This window comes from Engraulis encrasicolus, unplaced genomic scaffold, assembly GCF_034702125.1.
Source record: "Engraulis encrasicolus isolate BLACKSEA-1 unplaced genomic scaffold, IST_EnEncr_1.0 scaffold_937_np1212, whole genome shotgun sequence".
NCBI classification, from domain to species: Eukaryota; Metazoa; Chordata; class Actinopteri; order Clupeiformes; family Engraulidae; genus Engraulis; species Engraulis encrasicolus.
Window position 1 is genome coordinate 9501 of NW_026946288.1, and position 7011 is coordinate 16511.

Here is a 7011-nt window from a genome sequence, read left to right on the forward strand (position 1 = left end):
ACTGCATTTTCATTCAACAACCCCTTAAACCCCAACAAAACTGTCACATCTGAACAGAAACCCTGAACTCCCAACACCCTTTGAGGGGGGCCTCTCTTGTTTTCTGGCCCAGGGGCCCATGGAATCATAATCCCTCCTAGCACGCCGCGTTCTGTAAGCAGAGCTCCGCACGCTGAAGTCATTCATTCCACCCACTGTATAGTAACCTTTCCTCAAAGGCAGGTGTCAGATTTTTGGCCTCTGTAGTCCATGTGCTGCCACACTGTTTTTGTTTGTGTTTTCATAGACCCCTTATCCCTCATTTCCACCCTACTCACCAACACCCCCACTCCCCCTCTCCCTGCACCGTTCGCTCACGTTCCACAAACGCAGCAGAGTAGACTACACTCTTAAAAAGGCTGGGTTAAAAATAACCCAAAAACAACCCAGCGCTGGGTCAAAAATGACATAAACCCATTATGGGTTGGAATAACCAAGCACGCTGGGTTACACATTTTAACCCTGTTCATTGGGTTAAGTTGGGTTGTGAAATTAACCCAGCAGATGGGTTGAAACAACTTTATTGTAGGGTTGATCTAACCGAATGTTTGGGTTGCAAAAATTAAGTAAAATCATGGGTAAACCAAAACTCTTACTGCCATGAATGGTTTGCCACCACCTATGCTAAAGCAATGCTGGAATGATAAATTAATTTAAGTAATTAGTCAGCCTTGCTCAAGCATAGAGGCAGGGAAAATGTTAACAAAAAGTGGCAGTAAGAATGTTGGTTTACCCAAGTTATTGTCACTTATGCTTATTCAATCTCATTATGCAATATCAATTAATAACGACCTCATGCCGACACATACCACACAGATACAGCTTATTTCAAATCGAAAGTCAGTTTATTTGATATGCAATTAAAATACACATCAATATCCCAGTAGGTATTAAGGGCAAAAAAACACATATAGGAAACACACATGACTTCTAACTTAAAATTAAGTGATCCTGCCTGAATCTTCTAAATTTTGGTTTGGGAGCAGGGCGAATCTGATGGTCTGACAAGGTTGAAGCTAACTTAAAATGACAATAACCTGAAAATACAACACTGACATTCTTACAAACTCAGGCAGCCTCTAGCTGAAAAGTTAATGAATATAAAAACACTTTCATCCATAAAAGGTGTGTGTGTGTGTGTGTGTGTGTGTGTGTGTGTGTGTGTGTGTGTGTGTGTGTGTGTGTGTGTGTGTGTGTGCGCGCTACTGGCACTCTCCTTGGTTGTGTGCAGAGTCAGGGCAGGGCTCAATATCTCCCTCAGTCAACGTGTCCTTATGGGAGAAGGTGGCAACCAGAGTGACACTAAGGGAAGTGGGGGGAAAAAAAGTTTTGATAAGTGGGCTGTCAGATTCTTTTGAAACACATACCATGGAAAACACAATACACAACATTAACATAACTATGGATCTGATTAACACAATATTTGACAAACATTTTTGTACAGAATTTATCATATTTTACTGACCTCTAGCAGCTCTAGACAGCTTCCATCCAGCAGCAAAGAGTCCCTGGCCATCTTCTCAGCTGCAAAGGAGAGATTAACACACAACATAACCATAACTATGCATATCTGATTAACAGAGTGTGATTCAGACTGTTAGATCTTTGAAACACACATACATTTTGTGTAGATTTTTTAACATGTGCTCACCTTTAGAAGCTGTTGGTCTTTCTCAGCATTTTCCAACATGGTCCTACAAGGGGGCTTAATGTACTGCAACTAGACCGCTTCCATCCAGCAGCAAGGAATCCTGGCCATCTTCTCTGAAAAGCAGAATAATCACAACAAACATGACTGCATCTCTGATTAACACCGTGAGATACACAGATTGTTTTAAGTTGAACTAAAATTGTGCATACACACAGTTAATACTAATTTAAATTTCATAAACAGATTCCCATCATAATTCACTGTGCCTGCATATATTCTGTTGCACATGAGCGTGAGCTACTTCACTGGCCTGAGCCCACTCATATTCTTGTGACACACTGGATGTCAAGTCTTATTACAGTATGTATTAATGGTGCATGTGGGCCAACTGTAATACACATTTCAAATGATCTTGCAGGCCGAACAAAAGGACTCGGCCAGTTTTGACCCCTGGGCCTTAGTTTGACATCCCTGGTGTAAATGTATGAACGTTTACTCACTTTTAAAAACCGTTGGTCTTTCTCAGCATTTTCCGACACGGTCCTACAAGGGGAATCAATGTAACTAGACAGCTTCCGTCCAGCAGCAATCCTGGCCATCTTCTCGGCTGAAAAACAAAATAAAACACACAACATACAGCTCTGATTAACACTGTGAGATACACAGATTGTTTTATCTTTGACACATTCATTTTGTGTAGATTTGTAACATTTTACTCACCTCTACCAACTCTATCTGGCTCCCATCTATCAGCAAGGAGTCCTGGCCATCTTCTTTGCTGCGAAAGAGAGAATAACACACAACATAAACACTATGGGTCTCAGGATAAAATATGAAACTTAAACAAATAGATTTTTGACATTTAAAAATACATAAGCTACATTTTGTGTAAATTCATTCAATTCAAGTTTGCTCACCTTCAGAAACCGACTAGTTCCACTTATTTTCAGACATGGGGGTCGCATACAGTAACAAGACAGCTCCACCCAGCAACAGGGTCCCTGGCTATCTTCTCAACTGCAAAGCAAAATATAACACAACATAAACATTAGGCTATTCATCTCTGATAAACAGTGTGAAACAGACTGACATTTGAAACACACATACAACTTTTAACCCTATCCAGACTGGGGGGGGCTAAAAGTGCCCGCACCAACTTTGATGACGTATAACTCCTTAACGACTTAAGCTATGACTACGAAACTTGGTGACTTTTCCTAAAATTTAGTTAGCTAGAGTTTAGTACCAAAAAATTATGTTTATCATTTTTGCCGTTGCCATGGCAACGGTTTTCTGACAGGTATGTCTGACCGAAAATCACTGATCTAAGTCTCATTATTGTTCCTTTTTCAATTTTTTTTGTTATTTCCATTAGTATCAGACAGCTTTGTGAGCATTAAAGTGGTCTGAAGCATATAATCATTAAAATTTAAGTGCATTACCTAAATTTGATGGAAAATACATTATGGCGAGATTTAGGGCATTATAATCAGATGATGTCATTATGACGTCATAATACCAGATAATGACACAAAAATTATGTCATTCATAGATGTCCATATGTAGATCATCTCCCTAAAGTTTGGTGGTCATACCGTATTCCGTTCATGAGTTATGGGGGGGGGGGTCAAAAGAGCCCCCCCCCCCCAGGCCCAGGAATGCCAAAAAAGCCCAGTCTGAATAGGGTTAAACTTAAACCCACCCAGTAGCCTTCCTCATTTCTATCTTTTGATTTATCTAGAGCTGTACACACAATAATGGGAGCGTACCTATGTTCCCCGGGTCTTATGTTCCCCTGTCTTTGTATGGGAATGGGGAACATAGGACCCTTTTTTCTAAAAAAGAGTTCTATGTTGCCCGCATTATATGTTTCCGAGTTTTCAAATTGTGCCCTTCCCAAAGCCATCCCTAAACTTAACCTGTCAGAAATGCAATGTTTCTGAGTTGTAAATTTGTGCCCTGACCTTACTTACTGTATCATTGGCCCTGACCATCCCTAAACCTAACCTGTCAGAGGTGCAACAACAACCTGCGCTTTGCCAGTCTACTTGGAAGCAGCAGGGAACATAGGACAAAAGCTAAAACAGCACACACACAAGTTCAAAACATGCTTCCTTGACAACCCCCTTTTACATGAACATGAAAAGGGCAACTTGGGTGTATCATTAATGTATATCTAAACAACTCTAGCCTCAACAAAGTAACATTTGTTGCTAGCACGTTAGCATGTATGCTAGCGGCATTTTAAAGCAGAGAAAAGTAGCTAGTTTTTTCCTCTGGTGTTAGATGCCATACAGTGTGATATTAACTGGAAAGGTTATGGCTAAACTTACATCAAAACGAATTCATAATGAAACAGAGTTCGTTTCTACAGTAAACCAAGCACCCAATGAAGCAGACATTTTGCAACAAACTTGCAAACAAACCATGATTATTGTTGTTAACCCGTTAGCATAACGCTAACCGTTAGCATAATGCTAACGGCATTAGTAAACCAGACTGCTGGTGATAACTTCAGATGCCACTGATGTAACTCGAACAGGACAAGTTATACACATAAAAAACTAAGTTACATTTATAATAGAGTCAATTTCTAACCAGAAACTAAGCTCCCAACGAACTGAACATAGGCCTAGTTGTGAAGTGGCAATGGGACCCCACACAGCAGAGGACTCCGATGCGGAGCCGCGTTCAAGTCACCACATCCGTGTCACTGTCACATTCCTTTGGGTTCCACTTGGTGGATCAGGGTCGCCACCGTGCGCCGCCCCAAATTCTACCGTCAAAACGCGGACCATAATCGCATCCATATCTGATTCACAAACGCGGACGCGCTGTAAATCTAACGGACGTTGGTACAGTTTTTGTTGGGGCAGACACGACCGAACAGCGCTCTCCAGTAAGTATTGATTTATTTATATTAGGTGATACACAAAGGTACAAAAAGTATATCTGAAGCTTTTATACTATCAATGCTTATTGATATTTCGTAGGATTTTGTTTTATGACTTTAAAAGTGTAAGTTAACCCTAGTTGTTTTCAAAACGAGACAGCTAGTTCATTCATTCAAAGACATGGAGAACTACATTGGCTATTGTAGTATTTCCTAAATACTGTTAAAATATGATGCCATCCGATACATGGAGGAAGTGCAGTTGAATAAAAAATATCAACATTGTGCCCATTTTAACAGCCTTGTTTACGTTAGCTTGCTAGCCAGTTACTAGCAAACCGGTTGACTGAAGCAAACTTGTGTAAAGTTAAACGTAGGTCTAAGTGTTCAAATACTCCTATGAAACGGCTATATTGGTCTGAATTTGGCTCATGGTACACTTTTACACGGATTGGTGATGCTCTCAACAGGTTTGGCACCAACTGTGTTTTTAACGGTACAAATCCTAAAGCGGTGGCATCATGTTCTCCTCACATTAACGAAATCCAGGCTAATTATTTATTAGCAATTAATGGATGGCCATGAACTGCGCCCTCGTCCCATATGCTGTCCATCATTGGTGAATGAATGAAGTAGCTGGGCTCATAGTTTGATACAGGTGTCCGTGGTTGGGCTACAAATATCTGAATTTGTCCTTAATCTTGTGTATCAGTAAACAGGTGGAATTACCTCTGGGTCGGACAGGGCTAGCCAGCTGTAATCCACCCTGCTACGGTGATGCCCGCCTGCCTCCCGGCTTTTACGACCAAGAGTAAGTACATCTTATAATATTCAACATCATTACTGTCACGGGATAGAGATGTGAAAGAGCGTTGTCCATTCCTATGCAATGCAATGTCTGATTGCCATCTTACGAAATTTAAATGAAAGCTCTAAGTTTAGCTCTGTTGCCTTTTCAGATCGGAGCGCTGAGATGTTTCCCCGTCGACTGATGAGGCATCGGGGAAGGAAGAGAAGGCAGCCACGACACGCGATTGTTCAACATGACAGTGAGACAGAAAAATAATGTCAAGATAAATAAAAAATCATGATGAGTGAAGTTCTTAGTCAGGTTGTGTTTTTTTTCGGGTTCTTATTTAAACGGTGTCTAGGCCAGGTCTGTGTTATCTGTAGAATTAAATCTAAATGCTGTTTGAAACGGTTACTGATTTAGTGTTCGTTTATTGGGATTATAGCATAATAAGAAAGTAACTTTATGAGCACGGATCCAAAATGGTCCCGGCCCGGAACATCTATGAGTCCGGAATGGGTCCGTAACTGATAAAAAGTAGTGGAACCGTGACGGATGCAATAAGTGGACACGGAATGAGTCCGCATCGGATGTCGCGCCTCCGAACCGGGCTCACTGCGGAGGTACGCTTCTGCACGCGGATCCGTTGCGGGTGACAAACGGGTCCCTTTTGAGTCCGCACCACGCCTCCGCGTCGGATGATAGGCGGCGTGCAAGTGGACGCCGATACGGCCCCGTTTACCGGATCCGTTCCGGAGGATGGCCTCCGGACGGTGGACTCCGGGGCGGATCCATTACGGTGTACTTTTGCTGTGTGGGACCTACCATAACTGTGTGTAGTATGAGAAGTCATTTCAAATCACTATAGCAACCATAAACAATACAACGGTTTTGCTCTCCCCGGTATTGAAATTATGAAAAAAATGGCATGATGGGACTAAAACAATCAACTTACCTTACATAGGACTTTAATTTCACCGACTTCTTGAACATTTTCTGCAGCGTGGCCCATATTGTCAGTTGAAATTTGAAACGATCTTTCACGGACATCAGAGCAGTCTCGTAACCCAATGAAATGGGTTACTGGCTGGGTTAACATTATGGGTTAAAACTACCCAAAACTACCCAACCCGTACCTAACCCAGCGTTTTGGGTTACAAAAATAACCCAGCATTTTTAAGAGTGTAGCCTATATGGTGCTCACTTGGCTAGTTAGCTCATGTAGCTGCACCCCTAGGTACCGTATCAAGACCAACAGAACCCTTAAAAACAGATTACGTAAAACTGAGATAATATTTGAAAGGAAAGACTGGCCCTGATTTTGTCCCATCCCAGACTTTATATGTTTTATTTCAAATTGGATAGATTTTAAATGGATTAAGCTAATGGTTTGTTTGGGGTAGCCCTGGTAAGTAGACAACACACCAAGTTGGTACTTTATCTAGTCACAGAAGTTTCTTAGCATTTCATCAGACGTGCAAGCATTTGGAACTATTTTAAATGTGTGTACTGTAGATCTTTGCATTAGCAGACAGTGTGGCAGACTTAGCTCTGTCGTGTGCCACACACACACACACACACACACACACACACACACACACACACACACACACACACACACACACACACACACACACA

The 7011-nt window shown here is 41.6% G+C and overlaps 2 long non-coding RNA genes across 3 annotated transcripts; one reads left to right on the forward strand and one right to left on the reverse strand.

Moving 5' to 3' along the window:
• Nucleotides 1–872: 872 nt before the first annotated feature.
• Nucleotides 873–6531, reverse strand: LOC134445023 (uncharacterized). 2 transcript variants are annotated; one of them, XR_010034160.1, is made up of 7 exons: nt 6329–6531; nt 2608–2707; nt 2411–2468; nt 2191–2297; nt 1691–1803; nt 1505–1563; nt 873–1341 (listed from the first exon to the last, which is right to left on the reverse strand). It is a non-coding gene; the product is annotated as an uncharacterized LOC134445023 (long non-coding RNA). The 2 variants fall into 2 exon arrangements; XR_010034161.1 differs by lacking the exon at nt 6329–6531 and adding an exon at nt 6199–6226.
• On the forward strand, nt 4351–5554 carry LOC134445024 (uncharacterized). The gene is made up of 3 exons (XR_010034162.1): nt 4351–4589; nt 5296–5394; nt 5543–5554. It is a non-coding gene; the product is annotated as an uncharacterized LOC134445024 (long non-coding RNA).
• Nucleotides 6532–7011: the final 480 nt, after the last annotated feature.